Source organism: Babylonia areolata, chromosome 5 (assembly GCF_041734735.1).
Source record: "Babylonia areolata isolate BAREFJ2019XMU chromosome 5, ASM4173473v1, whole genome shotgun sequence".
Taxonomy (NCBI): Eukaryota; Metazoa; Mollusca; class Gastropoda; order Neogastropoda; family Buccinidae; genus Babylonia; species Babylonia areolata.
The window spans coordinates 22769722-22797245 of record NC_134880.1 but is presented as its reverse complement, the minus strand read 5'-3'; the positions used below and the strand labels follow the sequence as shown (position 1 = coordinate 22797245).

Here is a 27524-nt window from a genome sequence, read left to right as displayed (position 1 = left end):
GGGGAAAAATTTTGGTTTTTTTAAATTTTTGCTTGTCTTTTAAATTCCGTACCTAATTTATTGATCCCAAATGAAATTATGGTGCTTTAGACGGTATTTTCCTTAGCCCCTTTTTAGCAAAATTTTTTTGTAAAATTAAATTAACTTCTTCTTTTAAAAAGGTTTAATATGCTAAAATTTGAAACAAATTTTCGCGGCTGAAGTTTCCTTTTTTTCATAAAAAGAGATAAAAACACCTGCTTCTTTTTTGTAGGCCCCTAAATTTGATGTAAGAATGGGCACACCTAGAGCAAGTTATAAGCCTTACAATCGATGCTTTGCAGCTTCTTTAACAAATGCAGTGGAGCACTGAAAAATACCTCTTGAGCGTATGTCAAGCGTGAACGTACGAGAGAGGTTGCGAGAGATATCAACGCTTTTGGTATCTTGCCCCCAGTGCTGTTTACAAATTTATTTTAAGGAAATTTAGACCTTTTCTTGCTTTGTTTAGTATATAGTCAATATGATAATTCCACGAAAGCTTTGAAGAAATATAAACTCCCAAAAAATTTAAACATATTGTGTAATCTGATTATAGAACCATTTATTGTAAACACAGGGAGCTTTTCTGGGTCTGATCTGTGTTAAATAGCATCATATTTGTTTTTTCTAAGGACCAATGTTAAGCCATTTCCCGTCATAAAGTTGCTGATTTTATCAAGTTCCCGCTGGTATATTTTCTTTATGTAATCAGTGTCCTAGTAGGCGACAAGACAATGACAAGACAATGGTTTATTTGTTAGGCCTCCGGCCCATAACAAAGGAGTGGGCCAGTAACAAAAATATTACATAATGAATCAAATAGTGTGAACAGTATATCAATGCGCATGTGACTCTTGCAAACTCTCTCTCTCTCTCACATTATCTCTCTCTCTCCTCTCCCCTCCCTCAAACACATGCACACGCGCATATAAACACCCACATACACGCTCGCGCGCTTAACACACAGATCCAGCGACCTGGATTAAGTGAAATGCAAAAAAAATTGAAGCTGACAAGCTAACTTACAAAAATTAATTACAAACTGCAAGAATCGGAAAAAAAAGAAAAAAAAGAGAGAGACAGAGAGAGAGAGAGAGAGAGAGAGAGAGAGAGAGAGAGAGACAGAGATAGAGAGAGACACAGAGAGAGAGAAGGAAACAGGGACACAGACAGATAAGACAATCACCAAATGGGGAACGGAAACTTCGGGCACAAAACAAAACAAAAAATACTCACGAGTGAACGAGTGATTGAGTGAATCAGTTTGAGTGTGTGTGTGTGTGTGTGTGTGTGTGTGTGTGTGTGTGTGTGTGTGTGTGTGCGTGCGTGCGTGTGATAGATAGATAGATAGATAGGAAGAGAAATGAAACGAAATGTTTATTAAACCAGGGTAATGGAATAAGCGAATGGACATACTCTTTTCCACCCAGCCACGGTACCAAAAACGTACATAGGGGAAAAGAAAATAGAAATCACTTGCAAAGAACTATATACAAGACAGAAGAGAAAACTACTGGACACTAAATAGCAAACAAAATGCCAAGAAGGTCTACTTGCAGAGAGAAAGAAAGAAAGAAAGAAAGACAGACAGACAGACAGACAGAGAAACAAGAGATACAGAGACAGACAAACAGACACAAACATCCTGGTAGACATTCCCTTATCAAACACCGTCCCCAAAACTTGACTGTCTCGTCTCGATGATGACAAAAATGAGTTTGTATCCATCTCTTGAGTCTATTACCATCCCTCGCCCACTTTCACCCCCATACAACCTTCTTCCCACTCCTCCCCCACGCCTCTCCCACAACACACACACACACACACACATACGCACAAGCACAAGCACACACACACATAGAAACAAACACACACACCTCCTCTCTCCATCCACAAATGCTCAAAGCCGTTCGGCGGCGGTTTGTCTCAGTGCCTGGCATCGGGAACAGAATCGATTTCATACCCGATTGATTTGTGCCCTATTCTCACCTCCCCCTTTATAAAAAAAAAAAAAAAGAAAAAAAAAGTGACTACAGCTGCGCTTAACAAATATTCTGGCTTGGTTTCTAGTTTACTGAGTTAATATATTTGTGCTTTGTTAAAAGTTTACAGTTACTAGATAGAAAATAGCGCCCCCACCTCTCTCTCTTTCTCTGTCACACACACACATACACACACACACACACACGCACGCACGAACAGACACAGAAAGAGAGGCAGACAAACGGAAACATTTGAGACAGACATATATTGACAAACAGAATGAAAGACGACCGTCTGAGACAGACAGATACTGACAATCAGAAAGACAAACAGAAATATCTGAGACAGACAGATACTGACTATCAGAAAGACAAACAGAAATATCTGAGACAGACAGATACTGACTATCAGAAAGACAAACAGAAATATCTGAGACAGACAGATACTGACAATCAGAAAGACAAACAGAAATATCTGAGACAGACAGATACTGACAATCAGAAAGACAAACAGAAATATCTGAGACAGACAGATACTGACAAACAGAAAGAAAGACAAACAGAAACATCTTAAACTACTGAGACAGACAGACATTGACAAACATCATTTACACCGAAAATCTTCTTTGAAATTAGCGGCAACCAACGACTTAAACCCTCCACCAATCTGCCACAAACCCCTTGTAAAAGTGTCGACAATTCAAAACCTCCGCACCACCTCCATCACACCGCGAATGCCTTGTTCCTTCCCTTCGGAAGCATCATTCCAACCCTGCCTGTCAGCCTCTTACCTGATTGCACTGCCTGTAGCTATGGCCAACAACAGTGTACCGTACCACCCAGTTCACATACCACACACCTCCACCCCACCAACCCCGACCCCCTCCCCATCTCCCACCCCAATCGTCTCACAGTCGAACGGACCGTGTCAATAGTTGTCGTGCGCTTCGCGGGCGGGAAACATCAAATCGAACATCTATTTTGAGCGGGTTCGAGAGCATGGTAGAACTAACGTGTTTTTGTTGTAGTTGTTTTTCTTTTTGTTTTGTTAGTTTTGTTCCGAGCCGAGTACGACAAATCTACAAAATCGTCCTTTTTCGCATCGTGTCGTCAGAAATTCTATATCTCAACGACTATTTGCGAGTGGCTTGGCGTAAACAGCAGTCACCAACTTGAGAATAACAATCTTCAACAACAACAATAATAATAATGACAAATAATGTTAATAAAAACCCGACTTTTTCTTCAAGTTACACAGACTACAAAATGCTGCACTTTTTCAGTTCATATGCTGTGTACATCCATCGACTGTCTACGATGTCACAAATCTGACCCCTATTCACTAGGTATTAATTCATAAACCAGACCACGTCACAAACCTGACTCCTACACACTGGGTATTAATTCATAAACCTGACCGTGCAACAAAACCTACCCCCTGTTTACTGGCTATTAATTCATAAACCAGACCGTGCAACAAAACCTACCCCCTATTTACTGGCTATTAATTCATAAACCAGACCGTGCAACAAAACCTACCCCCTGTTTACTGGCTATTAATTCATAAACCAGACTGTGCAACAAAACCTACCCACTATTTACTGGCTATTAATTCATAAACCAGACCGTGCAACAAAACCTACCCCCTATTTACTGGCTATTAATTCATAAACCAGACCGTGCAACAAAACCTACCCCCTGTTTACTGGCTATTAATTCATAAACCAGACCGTGCAACAAAACCTACCCCCTATTTACTGGGTATTAATTCATAAACCAGACCGTGCAACAAAACCTACCCCCTGTTTACTGGCTATTAATTCATAAACCAGACCGTGCAACAAAACCTACCCCTGTTTACTGGCTATTAATTCAAAAACCAGACCGTGCAACAAAACCTACCCCCTGTTTACTGGCTATTAATTCATAAACCAGACCGTGCAACAAAACCTACCCCTGTTTACTGGCTATTAATTCAAAAACCAGACCGTGCAACAAAACCTACCCCCTGTTTACTGGCTATTAATTCATAAACCAGACCGTGCAACAAAACCTACCCCTGTTTACTGGCTATTAATTCAAAAACCAGACCGTGCAACAAAACCTACCCCCTATTTACTGGCTATTGATTCATAAACCAGACCGTGCAACAAAACCTACCCCCTGTTTACTGGCTATTAATTCATAAACCAGACCGTGCAACAAAACCTACCCCTGTTTACTGGCTATTAATTCAAAAACCAGACCGTGCAACAAAACCTACCCCCTGTTTACTGGCTATTAATTCATAAACCAGACCGTGCAACAAAACCTACCCCTGTTTACTGGCTATTAATTCAAAAACCAGACCGTGCAACAAAACCTACCCCCTATTTACTGGCTATTAATTCATAAACCAGACCGTGCAACAAAACCTACCCCCTGTTTACTGGCTATTAATTCATAAACCAGACCGTGCAACAAAACCTACCCCCTGTTTACTGGCTATTAATTCATAAACCAGACCGTGCAACAAAACCTACCCCCTGTTTACTGGCTATTAATTCATAAACCAGACCGTGCAACAAAACCTACCCACTGTTTACTGGCTATTAATTCATAAACCAGACCGTGCAACAAAACCTACCCCCTATTTACTGGCTATTAATTCATAAACCAGACCGTGCAACAAAACCTACCCCCTGTTTACTGGCTATTAATTCATAAACCAGACCGTGCAACAAAACCTACCCCCTGTTTACTGGCTATTAATTCATAAACCAGACCACGTCACAAATTGAACTCTCACACACTGGGTATTAATTCATAAACTACACCGTGTCACAGATTCGACCTTTGCTCACTGGGTATTAATTCGTAAACTGCACCATGTCACAAACACGACCCCTAACACACTCGATGTCGGTTCATAAACTGAACCATGTCACAAATCGGCCGCTTACACACCGATGAAACGTTCACACCGTGGGCACACACAGAGTAAACAACAGCGTCGCCACCTCGGAATATGAAGACTAACGGCACCTTTTTTCCAATTTGTAGCGGGATACCAACTATATAATCCCAACAGATGCACGCATGCTGAAAACGCATGAATTCAAACCCACTTGTGCAATCAATAAAAGCGAAACAGCAGCAGAACTGTCAAGTCGCCCACACACACGCACACACACACACACACACACGACACACGGCAGCCCACCTGTAGTGAGGCAGCCGGCACACACACACACACACATACACACGCACAACCCTTGAGCGCACGTACGTACACACACGCGCGCTTGCGCGCTTGAAGGCACGCACGTGCGCAAACACACACACACACAGACTGGCGCACGCACACACACACGTGCGCGCGCGCGCTCGCACACACACACACCTACGAACGCAAGCACGCACACACAGACACACACACGCATACGCACACAAGCGCTTGAGCGCGCACGCGAACACGCACACACACACAAATACCCACCCACCCACCCACTCACACACACAGAATCAGACTTTCTATCACAACCAACAGCTGCTTTGCTCCCGTCCTTTGTCTCTCAATCCACTGTTCGTTCGTTCGTTGGTTCGTTCCACATTTCGTGACAACCAGGCTTTTCCGCGAAGAGAGAGAGAGAGAGACAGAGACAGAGACAGAGAGAGAAAACGACCTTCCCAGAGTCAGGTCAACACACAATTGCCTGTCATCCTGTCATCCAACACACAACAGCACACGACCTGATCATGTAATGTACGTTACGTTATCTTTCTCTCAAATCTCCTCAGGAGAACAGACTCGAGTACCGTGTGCAACAAAGGCAGAGCTTGCCATGTCTTTCAATTGTCTCGCTGATGAGAGAGAAGAATTATTAAGTCGTTTTACCAGTGGTGACTGTCTCCCCGCTGTATGTCAGAGAGTTTTTATTTATTTATTTATCTATCCTATTATCATTGTTATTATCATCAGTTGTAGTAGTACTAATAGAAGCAGCAGTAGTAGTAGTGGTAGTGGTAGTAGTACAAGCAGGCAATACTTTGTGGTGCTAAGTGAAAACTTCGAAACAGTGTGTGTGGTTGGTGGTGAGCTTTGTCAACCTGAAGGGATGGGTGGAAAGTGGTGATGGGTGGGGGGTTGGGGTGAGGAAGATGGGGTGGTGGGTGGGGGTGAATATTCCATCAAGGTCGTCGCTGCTGCAGCTGCTGCCTATTCATAATGCAGTTTGTGCATATGAGGTTGGGCGTGTCCATATCATAACTGGAGTTCTGTGGTATGTAGAGAACAGTTACTTATCTCCATTCAAACCTATCCACAGTAGTATATATATATATATATATATGTACACATACATATATATATATATATATATGCGTGTGTGTGTGTGTGTGTGTGTGTGTGTGTGTGTGTGTGTGTGTGTGTATGAAAATATATAATATAGATATATGCATTTGTGTGTATCTGTGTGTGTGTGTGTGTGAGAGAGAGAGAGAGAGAGAGAGAGAGAGAGAGAGAGAGGGAGAGAGAGACAGACACACAGACAGACAGACAGACACGTAGAGAGAGACAAGAGGGAGATTTTAAGTGTATGTGCGCGTCTTTCGGTTAACACTATCATCACACAAGAGAAGAACATTGCAGTGTCTTCATAGTCATGGCTGCCGTTGTAGCAGTCGCAGGTTTCTTTTTGTTTGCAATGCCGACCACCACCCCCCCACCCCCTCCGTCTCAACCCCTTCCTCCTACTCCACACGCTTTGTCCACCTTTGAATCGTTCATTCTAACCATTGGTAGGATTTTCCCTGTCGGGATCTTAAATCATGTTCTCGACTGCACGTTAAAGCTACTTGTGTGTGTGTGCGTGTGCGTGTGTGTGTACACGTGTGCGTGTGTGTTCAGAAACGGATTTATACAATAACAAAAAAAAAAAAAAAAAAAAAAAAAAAGGAGAGAGAGAGAGAGAGGAGAGAGAGAAAGGGAAAAGAAAAGAAAAAAATCAGATGAAGTCTCTGTCTCTGTCTCTCCGACAGAAAAACCAATTATCGGTCTGGGTTTTCCCCTGCTTTTTCTCAGTTTCAATCAATGATAATGTACAGCAGAAGAAATTGCAAAGCAACGATTGCAAAAATTAGCCTTTCCTTTTCCTGGGCAATATTGATCTCTCGATCTCTCTCACTGTGTGTGTGTGTGTGTGTGTGTGTGTGTGTGTGTGTGCGCGCGCGCGCGTGTGTGTGTGCGTTCCTATGGGTAAAAGCCACAAATCCCCAAAAGCAATTCTTCTTCTTCTTCTTCTGCCTTCGTAGGCTGCAGCTCCCAAGTTCACTCGTATGTGCACGAGTGGGCTGTTACGTGTATGACCGTTTTTACCCCGCCATGTTGACAGCCATACTCCGTTTTCGGGGGTGCAATTTTTATTCAATAAAATTGGCCCGACAGAGCAAAACTTGACAGGCATAGTTTGCACCAGTTTGACACGTTACAGATTATGACAAAATCAAAACGATAGAGCTTACAAAGGTCTGGCTGGTTTTATCAATTCATTATCTATGCGTCACCAAGTACTTAATTCACATATATATAACTCAATGTGAACTAATTCCAGCCAGCAATAAGGGAAAGTTCAGTCACACCTTACAGTTAGACTCTGAATCGGTTTTTGCCGATTTGAACCCCTTGGGAAAAAAAAAAAAAAAAAAAAAAAACTTTCTCGTGAAGACGTCCAAAGCTTGTCGCTCACGTCACAATAACCATGCTATTCAAACGAAGTTAAACCTAAACTGTGTAAAACTTTGAAACTGGCTGGCTGTTAAATACACAATTTGTTTAATGATCGACAGAATGGGAAGGGGAGGAGTTAGAGGTGAAGGGGGTGAGCTGGGGGGTGGGGGAGGGGTGGGGGGCGGGGGGTTGGGGAGCATATTAGTAAACAACACTTGTGACGAGAAATTTGATCTGTGGCGACAACAGCTGCGGGTGTATAATATAATATCACTCCGTTCATATCGCCCAAAAGCTCTCCTAAGATCTATCCTTCATCACAATATCCCCCACCCCCTCCCCACTCCCCAAACCGCAAGAAAATGGCGATCTTTTGCGTGGGAAAGAACGAAAATGAGAAGCACCACTACATAAAAGCAGTGAAAACAACAACAACAACTGCACCCAGCGATAAGAAAGATGGAGATACGTTGTGCAGACACAACAGTGTGCAACACCTCCACCCTCTCCTCCCTCCCTCCCATCACAGGTCCTCCATATCGTAATATTTCTACAAACTCACGTGAAATGAGCCCCTAAGGTGAAAGTTGCAATTCACTTTGGTAATGACTCCCCCCCCTCCCCCTCATCCCCACCCCACTCCACCACCACTCCTTGCCCCACATCTTCAAGAAAAGGGCATGTTTAACATGTGGGATACTAGTAGACATTTTTCACACCAACTAATACGCTTTGCTCCATTTTTAACCCATATTTTGGAGCGACTTCTCTGCTGATCTGATTTTCTTCCTCTTCCATCACCCCTCCTCCCCGCCTTCACTTCTCCCTATCTCTCTCTTACAGCATTCCAACACTTTGTTTTTACCTTTAAAGGCGTGGGTGGGTTTATTTAACACGAGATAAGGACAGCCATTTTTCAAAATGAGGGGTTTGCAAAGATCGGCCACCTACCCCCCCCCCCATTCCCCCCGCGCCCCCTGCAACACCCCCCCCCTTCTCCGTGTGTGTGTGTGTGTGTGTGTGTGTGTGTGTGTGCACAGGACTTTGGTTCAGGATGAGCGTTTGTTGTATGACCCACACATCGTCAGAGCCACAGGCCACAGAGTTCCACGAAAAACGATTTCGAGCTGCTCTCTCTCTCTCTCTCTCATAGAAATCACCCACAGCGAGGCAGGGATGCAACACTAACAGGGCTGTCTCCTCGTAACGCCAGATGAAAACAGCCAGGACTTCACCCCCTTTGGAATTTCACTTCCCTTTTGACAGTTAACCCCACTCCCATACGTCCCCTCGCGCCACCCCCCCCCCCCCCCACCCCTTCCACTTGGAACATCACCAGACGGACCTCCCACCCCGGACATCCAGGGAATCAAATCAAATCAAATGATGGTGCTTAGAGCGTCGCCGATCACTAAGGCCATCTGGAGGCTATCAAGACATCCAGGACTCACCCCCTCCCAACAACACAACCTTCACCGATCCAAGACCCAAGCCGTGAACAAGCTGACTTTAAAAAGCTGCTTCAGCAACAAATCAAACCAAGGAATATGTCACCACTGACAAAACGCAAACGTCGTCCACCTATTCAACGCATTCATTTTCGAGAACAAAACTCGCGACAAAGGTAAAGCTGTTGATGACGAAACCAGCATGTGAAACTGGGCCATTTGAAGCAATAATGACACGAGAGCACAAAACAAGCAACAACAACGACAACAACAAAAAATAAAATAAATAAATAATAAATAACTAAAAAGCGTGTCAGACGATATATGACATGCGGGGGGCGGGGAGTTACATGTGAAAGCTACTGCCACCACGAAAACCTGCTAATCATGTTCTTCATAAAAATTAATTCGAATAATAACAACGGAATTCGTGGTACCTCGAAAAGATACTAAAAAATACAGTTCATAAACAGAAGAAATCTCATCTTGATCACCTAACACATGGTAACGCCAAGGAAAAGGACGGACTTTCTGAACTTCCCCCCCCCCCCCCCCCCTTCCTACCCTCTACGCACAATCATGTCACAGTTACACACGATTTCTGTTTCCGCAACAAACATATCTCGATGACTCAGCGACATGCACCGAAAGCTGTCGATGCCAACTCAACATCTTCAAATTGAAAAAGAAAAAACAAAGTCGTTGAAAACATACCAACCGCAACAAATTTCTATGACGTGGCAAACGTTTTAACCTGCGAATGGAACACATTCCCTTAAAGACCTTTGTAGCCGAGAGAGAAAAATAAAATAAAAAAAACGCACAGAGTACTACAGGCGAAGAAGATTAGTTACAGCAAGGCCTTCAGTACTCATCCAGTCAGCTGACTGTGTGATGATACGGATCACGATGACAAATAATATCGCGAAAGGCGGTTATCGCCACATACCCCACTGAGTCATGGGGTGGGTACAGCAACGTCAACACGTACACGGGTAATTGACTGATTAAACACTCCTTGGTAGGGCGTGACATGTGCGACAGATTGTTGTCAGCCTCGCGGAGCGAGGACGCCAATCTGATATCAGAAATGGCAGAGCTATCATGGAATGTCTGTTGCAAACACAGAAATATATATCCATGGTATCCAGGAAATAACACAGGTAACAGACACATCCATGATCAGAAATAATGAACTGCACGAAACGTTTATACTGTATCATACACCAGGTATCCCATTAAGAGGTTTAAACTGAACTCAGTTATGCGAACAAAAACTCGCATCAACCTGTGATATCGAGCTGTGATATAAACGACCGACGCTCAGAAGAGCTAGTAACGAACTGACGTCCAGACAGCTGGCGCGCACTCTCAAAACATCATTCTGGGGCGGCGCCTTCTCAATGGATAGAATACCGATTTCGCCAAACCATCCCCCCTGCTTTCCTACACAGTACACAAATGAAAAGTCCACTGACAGTACTACCCACAACTTGGCTGATGCTGATACGGAAAGCGATCAATAATTTCAATACGTTCACGTGTTTAACATCTACGGTGGTTTCAGTGATGGTGATGTAAATTTGTTAACAAGTTCAGTTTCATTTACAGTGACATAAATCTGCCTGCTGGCCACAGTTAATTAAGTATACCTACCCACGCTAACACGCCGGTGTATGTAACGGTCACATAAAATTAATAATGATGTTGCTATTAACCACGTCCAGCGGTGGCGACGTAAACCTGTAGAGGATGCAAGGCTCACAACTCATAACCAAACAGTAGTATCACAGATGAAGAATGAACATGAGACCCATCCCCCGTCTCTCTCTCTCTCTCTCTCTGTCTCCGTCTCTCTCTTTCTGTGCTCATAATATACTTCATACATACATTTTTGTATAACAGTATAATTATGCTGTCATATATCCTTTCATTTAGGGGCCTTGGCCTATAATGAATTACCAATTCATTCCTTTACTCATTCATTCATTCTCTCTCTGTCAGTGTCTGCCTACCCCCCCCCCCCCCCCCCCCCCACTCTCTCTCCGATAAGCTACACGCATCGCTGACGACTTTGCTCATTCAGTAAAACGAGTACGATGATAATTACAGTGTCATTTACACACACTTACATGAATCTGTTTATGTTAACCACAGCATCCATAATATTAATAGTGAAGTACACATGACGCTGTTTAAACGCAGGCTCATAATTATTCGGAAACACACAACTTCAACGACGGTGACGTAAAATCTGTCCATGTTCACCTGCATAAATTTCATGGCAGATTCTAAAGATTCAGTGAATGCCATCCGAATTTTGTTAGTTTCGACGCTCACAGAAACCCCAAGAACGCAACGCAAAAGCAATGGAAAACAAGAAACCAGCGCTAAGTTTCCTGCCGCGTTTCGATTTGGACGACCTATGAAGTCAGAGGTGATCATGACTTAACTGAAACACTACTGTGGCATCCCATCAAGGCGGCTGATGGATGGAGTGATCATCACTACCGGGTAACATCATACCCTCTCCCCCCCCCCCCCCCCTCCAATCCCCCCAAAAAACACATCCGGATTCACTCTCTCTCTCTCTCTCTCTCTCACACACACACACACACTCCCCGGACCCTCCCACCCCATCCCCCAAACCAAACAATGCTATCATGTTACCCCCACTCCACAGATGGTCGATACTTCGAGGCGGCCTGTGATAGCTATGTAGTTGATCTGTCAATGTCAACCAACCTTTCCAGAGACGATAGACTGAATTAATCTGTTGATGTTAACCAAACTCCCAGGGACAGTGATGTAATTATCAACGTTGACCACACAGTCAACGCAAATGACGTAAGTCTTAATGAAAGGTTCAGTGACACTGACATAAAACAATGCACTGAATAAATAAAGGGGAAAAATCGTTGACAGAGAAGTTAATTTGATCTGACCACACTTTAGTTGAGTACGCTGTGCATAAACCATAATCACAAGGTCTATGACGCATTTCAATCCCTTAAAAAAACTACATTTAAAAAAAAATCCTCGACAACAGTGACGCAAATTTCAAGCACACTGATATGTGACGTAAATCTCAACGTGAATCACACAGCTGAACGATGATGACGTAAACCAATCCCCACTTTTTTTCGAACACTGGTTTCAACGAGAATGACGCAAACCCGTCCATGTTGACGACCTTCAAGTTTTCGTCGTTGTTGAAAGACTCGCTTTGCGACGTTTACCGAAAAACCTACGACTCTGAAACACACCAGCTTCCGGACGCTCGCAAAACGCCAGGGAATCCGCCGAATCCAGTGGGAAAAAAAAATCTTTTTTCTTTAAAGAAGAAAGGACGAGAAACTGGGAGCTACTCCCCACTGACACACTGACTGTCTCCCAGCCGGCATGTCGTCTGGACGACGGAGGACGGTTGAAGTGAAGCGTGCTCGCCGCGCTTCCTCCTCCTCCCTCCCTCCTTCCTTCCTCCCTGATCGATAGATCGATGAGCATCAAAGGGAGATGGATCGTCGCAGAGCGGAAAAGGACATGATCGACCCACAGCCGATTAAACAGCTCAGGGCAACACGCAGAAGGTTTGTTTTGTCCTTCGCACCGACTCTGAGGCTAATAAACATGTCAACATGTTGTCATGTCCACCGGCTGTTTGTGAATGAAGTCAGCGGTGTTTTCGGATTAGCTCTCGGTATCGAGTAGTTCAGTGATGACAAAACAAAAACAAAAAGCTTTCCTGATGCGTTGTCTAAATCAGTGAAATCAAATAATCCCACCAACCTATATGCCTATGTATCAGAACAGTTTTCTTTCTCTCTCTCAGTCAGTCAGTCGGTCAATGAATGAAAATCAGCCCGTTGAATCATTTACATTTACTTGTAACTGAAGTGTGTGGTGAGGAAAGTTTGATGTTACTTTTGCTGATGGTCCCCTAAAATACTGTCTTCGTGAAATTCTTCAACTTAAAAAAAAAAATGCTCATAATAATTCCTATGGATTGCTGCAGTGCTCAAGATTTTTTCTACACACCAACACAGTTAAATACTTAGAATACAAAATATTCTCAAGGTGATCTACTTGCATCTGCAAAGAAAACATTTCCGTTCACCATCTCTTATTGGACCGTCCGACTTTCAACAGGGAATTACAGAGAGGAATATACATAAATGAATGAATGAATATCAAAATATAATGCGACCCCGGCATTGCTGATAACGCAGCTTTCTTGCACAGTCGGGTATAGTTATACATATTGTTGTAAATACTGTAACACTGAATGCTTACCATGTGTGATCGAGTGCATGGGTGAGCTTTAGAGTACTGGAGACGAGGAGAATTTAAGCCACTGAATGAAGTGCACACTTGTATATTTTTTTCCCGCCGTCTAATGTTACAAACGGTGAAGAGACCTTCAATAAAACTACTGGACCGAAACCACTGATTCTTTTCGATATTGAGAACTACAGTTGAGAGGGCGTGGTCGAGGGGGGTGGGGATTCTATATTTTTCTACAAATTATTAATCAGCACGTCGGCCTGTCTATTTCGTTTATCATTTATGTGCTCACTCATCGATCTATTTATGCATTATCTATTTGAACCCTTTGGTATACCAGGTTCTCTGTTATGGATATATTCTAATATATATACATCACATCCGAGACGCACAATAAACAATAATACTGTTGACGAACAGATTTTGAACACACACACACACACACACACAGCGCGCACCCAGCCAGCAGACAAGATCGAGGCAGCAGCCTCAAAGAAACACAGTGCCATCCAAACCAGACCACAGCGATCGATCAAAACGGGGTGCAAATGCTTTGACGTCTTCAATGACGCCAATGCCTGGAGCAGTCTGGAATTGGGGTGGGGGTGGGGGGGGGGGGGCGGCGGATAAATAAATAAGAAAGGAACTAGACAACTTTTTTAAGAAAATGTTGGGTTTTTTTGTTTTTAAAAGAAGAAGGGTCATAAGACGGGGAGAGCTACAGGACTGATTGAGATGAATGTAAAAAAACAACAAAAAACAAACAACCCCCCCAAAAACGGGGATGACTGGGTGTGTGGGTGGTACGCTGAGTAGATGTGTGTAGTCGTCGGATTTGGTGGAAGGAGAAGGAATTGATCCAAAAGAAATGAATGGAAAAAAAAAAAAAGGAAATAAGTTGTGAGACTGTCTGTCTCTAAGCGCGAGCTGTAGGCAGGAGGGTTGATAAACCGAGGAGACAGTGGAAACAGACTGGCAGACGAACAGAACAGGTTTGTGCGATTGCGTGGGAGAAATGTACAGCAGGGAAGGGATGACCTTTGAAACTGAAACTGCCTCATTAAAACACCACACGCGCGTGTTTGTGTGTGTGTGTGTGTGTGTGTTAAAGTGTGTGTATGTGCGTGCGCATTATATGCTGAGACATCAGTCTGGATACTGAACACTTCATCCTCTATCTTGCCACACAGCCACCGAAACGGGAGAGCAGAGAAGACCCCCTAAATCCCCTTTCCTCCTCGCCGCGAAAGTCTGTCATTTCAATTACCGACTTTACAAGACAGCTCAATTTTTTTTAGGGTTTCTGCTGCTTCCTCTTGGAAAACAATGACACCGGGACCAGGATGTCTGTATGTGAAAACACACACGCACGCACGCGCGCGCGCACACACACACACACACACACACACATGCACGCGCGCGTGCACATACACAAGTTTGAAATTTCAGTTATCCTTTAACCCCTATTGTGAATATGGAGGACTACTAAAAATAATAATTTCATGCCAAAATAAACATACACATAAACACACTCCACCAATAAAGGTTAGCCATGTCAAAAAACAAAACAAAACAAACAAACAAACAAAAAAACAAAACAAAACAAAAAAACACAAGCAAAGAAACAAAAAAACCCAAAAAAACCCCTCTTTTGCTGCTGCCACAATCGATGACTGCCAGATAAAAACCGCTCACTAGCGTGCATCTCCTCCTGTTTTATTTCCCCCTCACCAGCTCCGGGAGAAAAAAAAAAACGAAGAGTATCCTTTTATTTTCAGTAACCTGCGGCTATTTTTTGCAGTCACTCTAAATAACGCTGCCGCACAAATTCTGCTTGATAACATGAGGAGCAACAACAACAACAACAACAAAAAAGTTGCTCTCTCTCTCTCTCTCTCTCTCTCAGCACTTTGTGCATGGGTACGCCCGCGCGTGTGTGCGTACGTACGTGCATATATGTGCGCGCGTTCATGTGTATGCGTGTCTGTGTGCGCGCGCGCGCGTATTAGTGTGTGTGAAAGCACACGATACACATGTCAAAAGTGTACCTACAGCTCTTGCCATTAATTATTATGATCTATGGTGTCACGGTCTGTCATCACAATGGCGCCGCAACACAGCCTGGTTCCCCCCCCCCACCCCCTTCCAATCACCCCCTCACTCCCCCCCCCACACACACACATCCCCCTCACCACCTCCCATGCCACCTTAACAAAACAGTAGAACACCACAACCACCACCACCACCACCACTGCCACACACCTGTTGCCACAGAGCAGCTCTATTTTTCATTACTCTGCTTCCTCTAAAGAAAAATCGATAAGTGGCGGCACGCTAACGCATTTAGCAGTCAGCATAAACTAATGGAGTGTGAAGGGAAAAAAACAACAGTAGCAGCAGCAGCAACAACAACACAACAGCACCATACTATGTAAAGTCTGTTAATTTTTCCTCTTTTTTTTTTCAAGATAGTTAATTAATTGAATAATAGTAATAATAATAAACATGTTTGACTGAGTGTGTATGTATGCGTGCCTGAAATCTGACTGAATGACACAGGAAACGAATGATGAGCGTTCAATGGCAGCCGTCAGTCGGCTCTACCCAGGAAGGCAGCCTGTTGTGTAAATGACCCCGAGTTTGTAAAGCGCTTTGAGCTTGGTCTCCGACCGAGGATAGGCGCTATATAAGTATCCATATCAATCAATCAAAAATAATGACAATAATAATAATAATATCTTATGCAGCTTAGCTTTTGCACAGAGACCAGCAACCATGTCTTCTCACCCCCCTTCCCCCTCCACACACACACACACACACACACACACAGAGGAACCACTACGCTATTTTATTCAGGAATTTCATTTCAGAGACAGCGAGAGAGAGAGAGAGAGAGAGAGAATGGGGAGTGGATAAAGAGGAAAGATAGGGGGAATGAAGGAATGTTTCTTTTTCCAATAGTGAACATGTTAGTACACTAGCTAATTCACACACACACACACTGTCGGAGTCTCTCCAGTCCATGTCTCTCCCGTTTCCAAAAGTCTCTCCCGACTCCCCCCCCCCCCCCCAACTCCACAACCGCCCCCAATCCCCACCCATCCCTTCCCTCTGGACTGACAGAGGCGCTAATTGTGCCGAAGTGGTTCCGGCAATACATCCCCCACCACCCTCTTAATAACGGGCCCTGGTCCTCACACACACACACAAAACAGTCCAGTCACCAGCACAGCACATCTCCGACCACGCGTCGCCATCGATCGCCAAGTCAACCCCCCCCCCCCTCCCCCCCAACGTAAAATTACCTTTTAGCTGCCAAACCAAGTCCGAGACCGGTGCTTATATTAACTAAGGTCGTTTGCTTCCAACCAGCAAGCGCGGGGATTAACCCAAGGAGCTGATGACTCCCCGAAGAAGCCTGCTGACGACTGTCACGTGGCAGCACCAGCACCACCTCCAGAGAGAAGTGAATCGATCTAGAGACAACGGAGGAAAGGAGGGGGGTCAGGATCGAAGGAGAGCACATTGTCGCCCACAAACTGATCGATGCGCGTCGATGGTAAGGAGGTATGTTTTGGCTGGGCTGAAAGGGTTCGTGTCAGGGAATGTCCCGCAGTGACACGGGCAGTCAGGTCAGCCGTCCGTTAGGGTGTTATCAAGAGTCCATTCACTAGCTGAAGCATTTACATACAATAAACAATACAAGATGTTCTATATTCTTCTTAATGAAATGAATAGCTCTCTCTCTCTCTCTCTCTCTCTCTCTCTCTCTCCTCCAAGTGTATCCCAGTCTCAACCGAGCAGTTGCTCTGGTCATTGTAGCTGATTCTCGGCACAACGTCAAATGTGTTTCATATTCTATATTTGTTGTTGTTTTGTTTTGTTTTTCCCCTCCAAATCTGTCTCAGGTTCAACCGACCGGTATCTGTTGCTCTGGTCATTGTAACGGATTCTGAGCATATTGTCAGATATTTCTTTCATATTTCATATTAGTTACATGAAATATGTAACATTTTTATGTACCCCCAAGGTACAGGAAACATTTGACGTTGTGTCCAGAATCAGCTACAATGACCAGAGCAACTGCTGGTTTCCTGGAATAAGCGAGTCTCGTCTTGCCAGTTAAGAGGAGGGAAAACAAATCGGCACAGGAAGAGTGTAATAAATAAACAAATAAATAAATAGATAAACACTCGGAAACTGAGAACGTACCAAAGATGAACAGCAAACATGGGCCTTTGTATAACAATAACAAAGGAATGAGAGGCTGGCAGACAGTATACTGAGGGCATACTGGAGATGTGACAAAGCGTGTCCACACTGGCAGCTTGATTAATAACGAGAGAGAGCGGACACACACACATACACACACACACACACACACACACACACACACACACACGAAGATATTCGCAAAGCTCAACCCAGACCCTGCCATCCTGTATCCAGTGTAGAAGTCCACTGATGTTTGTCCTGCGGATTCGAAGATTACCATGGCTTAAAAAAATCAGACGGAAGATCGGTGGCTGTGGGTCCGGAGGTGTTTGATAAGGCCAACCCGGGCCCTGAAGGCTCGCCTACAACTGAGTGGATGCCTGTCGTGGCAGTGGATGTTGCTCGGGCCTTGTGCACAGCACACTTTCGTTGCGCCTCGGTGATGCGCCTGGCTTAAGCTGCACGGGCTCCTGTGGAGATCTTGCTGCGCCAAGCTGGACGGTCCAGAGCACAAGCGTCTCCCACGTGTTGATGCCGAGGTCCACTATGAGGTCACTGACAATATAACTGGTTCATCCGACTCATAATTATGTGAAACCAGTAATTGCATAAAGGAGTTTTTATGTATTCATCTATTCATTTATTCATCTTTTTATTTCATTATTATTTCTTTTTCTTTTCTTTTCTTTTTCTTTTTATAAAGAAAGCTCAGAGCCAGACCGACACAAACACACCTTCATGGATAAGTCCTTCAGGCGAGGCCATTTCTCCGCATGAAATAAATAATTCTGGTTATGAAGCAAGTTTCCAAACAACGTCCATCAAAATCAAGGACACCCGGTGGCCATGAACTGAACATAACGTTACAAAATAAAAACTTTGCAAAAGACATTAGACCCCCACCCCCACCCCCCTCCCTTCCCCCCGTCCTTCATCCCGTGGGATAAAAGGCAAGACGATCCAGACAGAACCGGAAAAGATTCATTCCGGAAGAATTTTCCGGGCTCTGTTCCATCAAGGAAACGATCCAGCCACAAGTGATGATGGAGACAGGGGGGAGGTGGAGGTGAGTGGAGGGAGGGACGTTATAGACGGAGGACGGTTGAGGCCAGCCATGCTTCATTAGGTGCGCACTGGCTTCAGGTCAGTCTGTCTAAAGCGAGTCTAACATTCTTTAATTTAAAACATTTACTGCAGTTCGGAGGATTTTTCTTCTTCTTTTTTTTTCTTGACACAAAAACGAAAGAAAAGCCGATGGACAAAGGGTAAAACAAAGCCGTGTGTGTGTGTGTGTGTGTGTGTGTGTGTGTGTGTGTGTGTGTGTGTGTGCGTGTGTGTGTGTGCATGCGCGTGTCTGTGTGGGCGCGCGCGCGCGTGTGTGAGTGTGTGTGTGTGTGGGGGGGGGGCGCGTGCGTGTCTGTGTGGGCGCGTGCGTGCGTCTGTGTCTGTGTGTGTGTGTGTAAGTGAGGAGTATCATATCTTCATTTTCTGTCATCAGGATGCCGAACAAATCTTTTCTCTGGACAGAAGCTATATTGAGAAGGGTACAGTTTTTTCGCAATTCATCGTATCTTTTGCAGTTAAATATGAAATGATTTTCATCTTCTGGGCTTTCGCCACACATTAGGCAAGGAGAAGTTGCTACGTCTGAATCAAGCCATCTTCTGCTGGCATTCAGTCCAAGTGCTCTCAATCTGAGCTTCGCAAAGCAGATTTTATGCCATGTATAATAACAATAATCATCATGTACATTTATATACATGTATTTGTTACGATCTTAATATACTTCTCTGTTTGAAATATTGATTTAAATGAATAGAACCATTTATACCCATCATTGCTTTCTGTTTCTCCGTGCCAGTTTTGTTGCACATCCAAACAAGAAAGAATCTATGTTCCGTTAGTGTTTTCTTGATCTGGAATACCCAGGTCTGTTTGAAGGGCTCCACTTGCAGGAGCATCTCGTATGCTTGTCTACACAATCGTGATGTTGGCAGTATTGTTAGTTTAGCCAATATTTTATGCATTTTACAACTGATCTAATATGCAATGGGTACCTACCGTTTTCGCAATACATTATAGAATTTGATGAGTTTAATGGGACACCAAGGAAGCGCTTCATTGCAAATGTATGTACCTTTTCCATTTGATTATTTGTCGTGAGTCCCCATATTTCCGCTCCATAGTTCAAGGCTTGTTCAATTTGTGTATCGAAAAGTAGTGTAAAGTGTCGAAAAGTGTGTACGTACGTGCATATGTGCGCGCGTTCATGTGTATGTGTGTATGTATGTCTGTGCACGCGCCCGCCCGAATGAGTGTGTGTGAAAGCACATGATACACATGTCAGAAGTGTACCTACAGCCCTTGCCATTTCAGTGCTTGCCGTTAATCATTATGATCTGAGCTGTCACGGTCTGTCATCACAATGGCGACGCAACACAACCTGGTTCCCTCCCCGCCCCCTCCCTTCCAATCACCCCTCACTCCTTCCCTCCTCCCCCCACATCCCCCCGAAAAGTTTTCAGAAAAGCTGTGCGTCAATCGTACGCAGTCTTCTGGATGATTTTATAATTTGGATTACACCTTATTTCCCTTTTCTGTTTGCTTCATCCCACGCAGACATCAAACCCAATTTTGTTGTGAATGACATTCCTAAATATTTATATGTATTGGTTACTTTTATTTCCTATCACCATTTTTCATAATTCGACAGAAGTCCTCCACTGCGGAAAACTATTATATCGGTCTTATCGAGAGTTACTGTTAGTTGTAGTCTGTTTCTTGCTTTAGGACACTTAACTGATTTTATAACCCTATGGGTGTGCCAGACTAGAGAACTGACATCATCATCAACAAATAGCATGAAGAACAATTCTGTTACGCCAGGTATCATTTGTATTCCATGTATACCCTTCTTTGATAACTCCACTGCCAATTCATTGATGAAAAAGGGAAACAGCTGTGGGATTAGCATACAACCTTATTTAACCCCTCGCCTCGTGGACACTGAAAAACGTCTGAATAAATACCTAACAGCCATGTAAAACTTTCCATGTACCCCGCTTTTTCTTAGAGTACTCCACAGGATGTTTCTGTTCACAGAATCAAATGCTTTTTTTAAGTCTACGAATGCTCCGTATAGCTTAGTCTTACGTAAAAGATGCTTTTGGACTAAAGCGTTTACAGTAAATATTATCATATGGTCGACCATACTATAACCTGTTCTAAAACCCGCCTGTTCCTCTATGGGGTTTTTTCCTTCCAATTCTGTCCATTTTTTAAATCTACGATTTAAGATGTGTGTATACACTTTTCTAATTGTACTTGTCAAGGCTACTCCTCTGTAATTGTCCGTGTTATTTGTGTCTCCCTTTTATGTATAGGCACAATGCTGGATTTTGCCCAGTCCAACGGATATGTTCCACTTTCAAATAATTTGTTAAATATGGTAACTAGGAATTTCATAACATTACTCTATGCATTTTTTTAGCATTTCGCCGACAATATAATATGGACCGGCACTTTTAGCCGAATTTAGCTTTTTTATACTTGCAATGATTTCCTGTTCTAAAATTGGGTCAGTGAACAGGGGTTCTTCCTCCATATCTACCGCTTCTTCCGTCATTACTTTTCCTGGTCAGAACAATTTTCAGCTGTATTAAAGACGTTAGAAAAGTGGATATGTCACTGTTTGGAGCTAATGTCATTATAGACCACTGCTTTCCGGTTAACTGATCTTATTATTGACCAGAACAGCTCAGGGTCATGGACGCAGTTTCTAATTTTTCTAATCTTTCTTCTTCGTACGCTCGTTTCTTTGTCCGTTTTAGCTTAACATAACCCTTCCTCTCCTTAACATAGTCTTCTTTCCACTGATTCTTAACGCTTTCTGTCTTACATCTTTGGAATCTCTTAAGAGTCTTCTGACCAGTTTCTTCTGCTGCCTGCATTCCATATGAAACCAGTCATTAAATTCTTTCTCAGTTTTTTCTGACCTTTCTAACCATACAAGCAGCTGCTCCATATAGAGCGTTTGTTAACAATTTAGCCCCACTATCAACAGAGAGAGAGAGAGAGAGAGAGAGAGAGAGAGAGAGAGAGAGAGAGAGAGAGACGCTTGAAATGAAGGAAAGGAAAGAAAGAGAGAGAAAAAAAAAACTCCAAGAAAACTCTCTTGACTGCAGCAAAGAACATTGTGACATTTTGCTAAACACACTGACAGACAGCACAGGATAATTATTGTCTCCCTTGATAGACAACACAGGAAGTTGTCTCACATGGCCAGAACGGCAAGACGGAGTAAATGACCATTAGGGTCAATCAAACACCAGGAACAGACATTCAAAGTGAAAGGCGCTAAGGATGATGCAGACAAAGCAAAATTTGATGTGTCTGTGTATGTGTATGTGTGTACGTGTGCGCGCGCGCCTGCGTGCGTGCGTGCATGCGTGCGTGCGTGTGTGTGTGTGTGTGCGTGTGCGTGTGTGTGTGTGTCTGTTGTTGAGGTCGGTTGGCCCTTGAAAGAGAAAGCATACTGAGAATGCGTTTATTATTTTATTTTATTTTATTTCATTTATTTATTTTTTTTTTAGTTCAGTCCTGTTTCAGTGTTTGTATGTCTGCTTCTGCTTGGTGAAGATTCACAATTCAAACACTGCAATACGAAACAGCACACGCACGCGCGTGCACGCACGCACACACGTACACACACACACACAGTATGCAAAGAAGGAATAAAACACACACACACACACTCAGTATGAAAAGAACAACACACACACAACCACACACACACACACACACACACATTCTCCACACAGCCTTGTTGCTAATCAGGGAACAGGTACATGTGATCACCCACCCTCACTGCAAACCTGTCACTGCCCAGTGAAGGGGGGAAAAGCAAATGTCAAAGGGATAGATAGGGGTTACTGCAAATGGGGTCCCGAAACAAGCATGTGCTGACATCCCCATTTACCACGAAAACCTCTTTACACCGATACTCTCAACACTGACATCAGCCCTGTTAGTATTCTGATTCCTTTACCGTATCTGTCAACATTCTGTCATCCACCACCACAGGTAGTCGACTCCCCCGACCCCAACCCCTTTCAGCACATTACTCTACTGTAACTGCTGTCAAAACAACATGTCATCATAGCTGTTGATGCCAACTCGACTGTTCCATGTTCACTTGAACAAACAAAATAATCTTCTGCTGTTCGAACTGTTGGGGAGGCAGGCACAGAGAGGGAAGTTGACCAGGAGAATAACTTTAATGAGCCATAAACGGTAACATGTGGGTACTTAAACGTGCATATGCCACCAAAATTTCTTTTCATGAAATAAAACAACACAAAAAAAAATAAAAAATAAAAATAACAACAAAGAAGCATGTGGCAGTCCACAATGGACAGAATACATGTTACACTCTCATTCAGAACCATTCTGGTTTAACAAAAATGAATTTAAGGCTAGTGCTGAACTGTTATCAAACTTCTGTGGTGTGCAAGTCAAAGAAGATTCTTCCTGTCATAAAGCCAAAGGTTGTGTTACGGACAGATTGAAATGATTTCATGATTTATTTTTTTCTGTTAAAAAAAATGAAAGGGTTGCAGTGTACAACTTTTGACATGCAAGTCTCTGTGTGTGTGTGTGTGTGTGTGTGTGTGTGTGTGTGTGTGTGTGTGTGTGTGTGTGTGTGTGTGTCTGTGTGTGTGTGTGTGTGTGTGTGTGTGTGTGTGTGTGTGTGTGTGCATGTGTGTGTGTGTGTTTGTGTGAAAAAGAGAGACAAAGAGAGTGTGAGTGTGCAGACACATGTGTATGTACGTGATTGTGTGCATGCATGTGCAAGCATGGCATATGTTCAACTTCACAATCTGCTGTTTGACCTTGCCTCTCAGTTCTGGTGAACCTCCCCCACCCCCACCACAGCACCTCACTTCACCCTACATCCCATTTTGAGAGGACGGGGTAACCTTTTTTTCTTTCTTCATGAACAAATCCTTGCTTTGGGACATATGTTTCAAATCAAAGTTGCAGCCAGATTTCTCTCGCACACACTGGTATCATGTGCATGTTTGATTAAACAACTAAATTTATGGGGTGTGTTGTGTGTGCTTGTGCAGTCATGAACTATCTATGCATATGAGTATCTCTATGTGTGGGAGAGAGAATAAAAGAGAGCAAGAGATCCAAAGAGGAACACAGAGAGAGACAAAGGAAAAAGAAATACACAAAGGGGAAGCAGAAGGAGTATGTAATTTGTTCGTTTAGTCTGTTTCGGTGTTTGCATGGTCAGAGAAAAGAATCACACATCAAATACAGCAATGCAAAACCATGCAAAAGAACACACACACACACACACACACACACTTTTTTTTCATATAAAAATCCGGAGGTGGGCATAGCAAATATGCTTATACCCACACTTACAAACAACATTTTTAAATCAACAGTCTCATTCCTTTATAAAATTTATTGATAAAAGTTGATACATATTAAAAATGGGGAAAAAGTCAAGACAAAGGTGTGGAAAACCAAACAAAATGAAGGGAGGGAACAAAGCTGAACTTCCTCGAACATAAGATCAAAAGTGAGCAACAGAAACCCATAAACTGGTACTGTGGTCCAAATATATCAAGACTGTTTATCAAAGTGATGTCAGAACACACAAAAACAAGTATTAACGAGACCACCAAAAAAATTCCATCTTGAACAGACAATAATACACCAAGAGATAAATCATACCAAAAAAAAACCCACATTATTTTTAAAAGTCTGTGGCTCTCAGCGTAGATGTAAACCTAAAAGCACCTGCAATAATGTAACAAAAACTGTCCTACTTTATGTATGTACATTACATGAACCACCTCTGCTGTTGCATGCACAGCTCTCTGTCTATTATCTGCAGCAATGCATGTACAAGCAAAAACAAACATGACAAAATTATGCCAACAACTTTCCAACAACTGTCCTTTTCTGATGATGCAGCCGTCTTACAAAATTGTCCCCCTTGGGGAAACAATGTACTTTAATGCAACATACACACAAAATACAGACAAAACTCTAAATAAATAACAAAAATCAACAAAGATCATCAAGGTTTTTTTTGTGTGTTGGGGCAATATGCTTTTTTTCGTGTGTGTGGTGTTTTCATTTATATCCCCTTATCCCCCCTCCCTGCCCCCCACCTCCACCCCCCCCCCCCCCAAAACCTCTAAGATGCATAAAAAATGCCAACAACTTCTGAAATATGTGCTACTTTTCTTTAAAAATCTAAAGAAAAAAAATCAGCCTCAATCAAATTAAAGCACTTTAACTCTTTTGCCGCCATGTTTCTGTGTGAAATGCTTTCCACAACAACAAATATTTTCGATTCAACGCTGTCAGTCACATGATTCAGGTCATGTCAAAACAACACAGTGGACTTGTTCACCTCAAACTCAGTCAAAGGGGGGAAAGTTTGTCCGTTTCCTGTTGCTTGGGAAAGTTGGTTGAAGCTGTCAAGCTTTGTTGCAATGTGAAAAACGGTCCATTCAACATGACCCTTTGATGTTGACTAAAGTCACCTATGGCGGTGAACTGTCCAGTCAACTAAAGTCACCTACAGCGGTGAACTGTCCAGTCAACTAAAGTCACCTATGGCGGTGAACTGTCCAGTCAACTAAAGTCACCTATGCCAGTCAACTAAAGTCACCTATGGCGGTGAACTGTCCAGTCAACTAAAGTCACCTATGCCAGTCAACTAAAGTCACCTATGGCGGTGAACTGTCCAGTCAACTAAAGTCACCTATGGTGGTGAACTGTCCAGTCAACTAAAGTCACCTATGGCGGTGAACTGTCCAGTCAACTAAAGTCACCTATGGCGGTGAACTGTCCAGTCAACTAAAGTCACCTATGCCAGTCAACTAAAGTCACCTACGGCGGTGAACTGTCCAGTCAACTAAAGTCATCTACGGTGGTGAACTGTCCAGTCAACTAAAGTCACCTATGGTGGTGAACTGTCCAGTCAACTAAAGTCACCTATGGTGGTGAACTGTCCAGTCAACTAAAGTCACCTATGGTGGTGAACTGTCCAGTCAACTAAAGTCACCTATGGTGGTGAACTGTCCAGTCAACTAAAGTCACCTAGGGCGGTAAAAGAGTTGAGAAGCAACTGTCTCATAAGTCCTTTCCCACACATTTCTAAAACAACTGTAAAACAGCAAGGACACACTGACAGTAAGAAACAGATAATTTCAAAATAACAGAGTAAGCCTGCATCAATGCAAAGGCCTGCAGCATACGTTAATTCATTTCTTGTACAAGTCAACTGCCATCTCCAAGTTTCCATGACTCTATTACCCACCCACATTATTCATTAGGGTTAGTCATTCAGATGAGACGATAAACTCAGGTCCTGTGTGCAGCATGCACTTAGCGCACGTAAAAGAACCCATGGCAACAAAATGGTTGTTCCTGGCAAAATTCTGTAGAAAAATCCATTTCAATAGGAATTAATAGAACTGCACACAAGAAAAAAAAAAAAAAAAAAAAAAAAGTGGCGCTGTAGTGTAGCGACGCACTCTCCCTGGGAAGAGCAACCCGAATTTCACACAGAGAAATCTGTTCTGTGATAAAAAGAAATACAAAATACAAAAAATTCCAATATAAAATTACTATTTCAGCAACAGCTTCTTGGGAATATCACTCTCACGCTATCATTGGTCCTTGTATATAAATTAGATGAACAAAGTTCAAACAAACCTTGTGATACAACTTAACTAGCAACCAAACCAAAAGACTCACAAGCCTCCATGTGTGAACACTGGTTAATTTCTTGAATTAAAAAAAATTAAACAAAAACCCCGCAAACTTTAACATGAAAAATAAATGAAGCTATACTCAAAATGTAACATCCACAAAACAACAATGAAGACTATAGCTGAAGTTGTGTGATATTGTTCCCAAATAAAAACACATTTACACACACTGTGGAATAAATTATGCAGGAAAGTGTCACCAACTGACACAAAGGGTTGTCACATTCTGAGTCAAAAGTATGATTGACAAACAAATATTGTAACATCAAAATATGATTTTTCTTTCAATTCACAAGATTTAGACACTCATGTATGAAGAGTAAATCAATCCAACTAACTCAAAAGCAGTTAGTCAGTGATGTCTATCAGATCTCATCCATATACCCCCCATTCCTTCTAGGCCTAATAGAATAAATGGAACAATGTTACTGTCCCTCAACAGCCTGAAATTCCCCCCTTTCTTCCTGAGCCTAATACAATAACTGAAACAATGCTATCGTTTTTGTTAACTATTTAAAATCAATCAAGAGGCTTTATTTTGAAATTCTTATGAAGATCTGAAGACAATTTATACATCTGTTGCAATGTTTGCAAAACAATTTGAAATATGTACTGTGCTTGATGTATAAAGAGGGGATTCAAAATATTTGAGCACATTTGTTTCTTCACTGATCAAATATCTGATCTATTTTTGCTTAATGATTAGTAACTGAAACCTTTGTATATGGTGTATGTACCAATCTAAACTGTTCAAATATTTTCATTCAAGACATTCAAAAATACTATCAAAACATTTCTTTTTATATGATACAAAAACAGTATATATAAAAAAAGAAAGTCTAATGCCACCAAAATTAGATTTTTCTAAAACTTCACTGATCCAAAAATATTCTAGGCTAATGACACTATACAAAATGGAAGATATGTAATTTTCATCAAAGCAATTATGCACACAAAAGAGAGAGAAAGAGAGAAAAAAAAAGGGGGGTCATTGTGCAAATATTACGAAAACTGTGAAGTGTATGTATGGCTAACTAAGAATAGGTTTAGTGGCTGAGATCAG

The 27524-nt window shown here is 42.7% G+C and overlaps 1 protein-coding gene across 1 annotated transcript in view; it reads right to left on the bottom strand.

Moving 5' to 3' along the window:
• Positions 1-27524, bottom strand: part of LOC143281989 (death-associated protein kinase 1-like) — a 207700-nt gene that overhangs the window by 120515 nt on the left and 59661 nt on the right. The gene's annotated exons all lie outside the window — the stretch shown is intronic.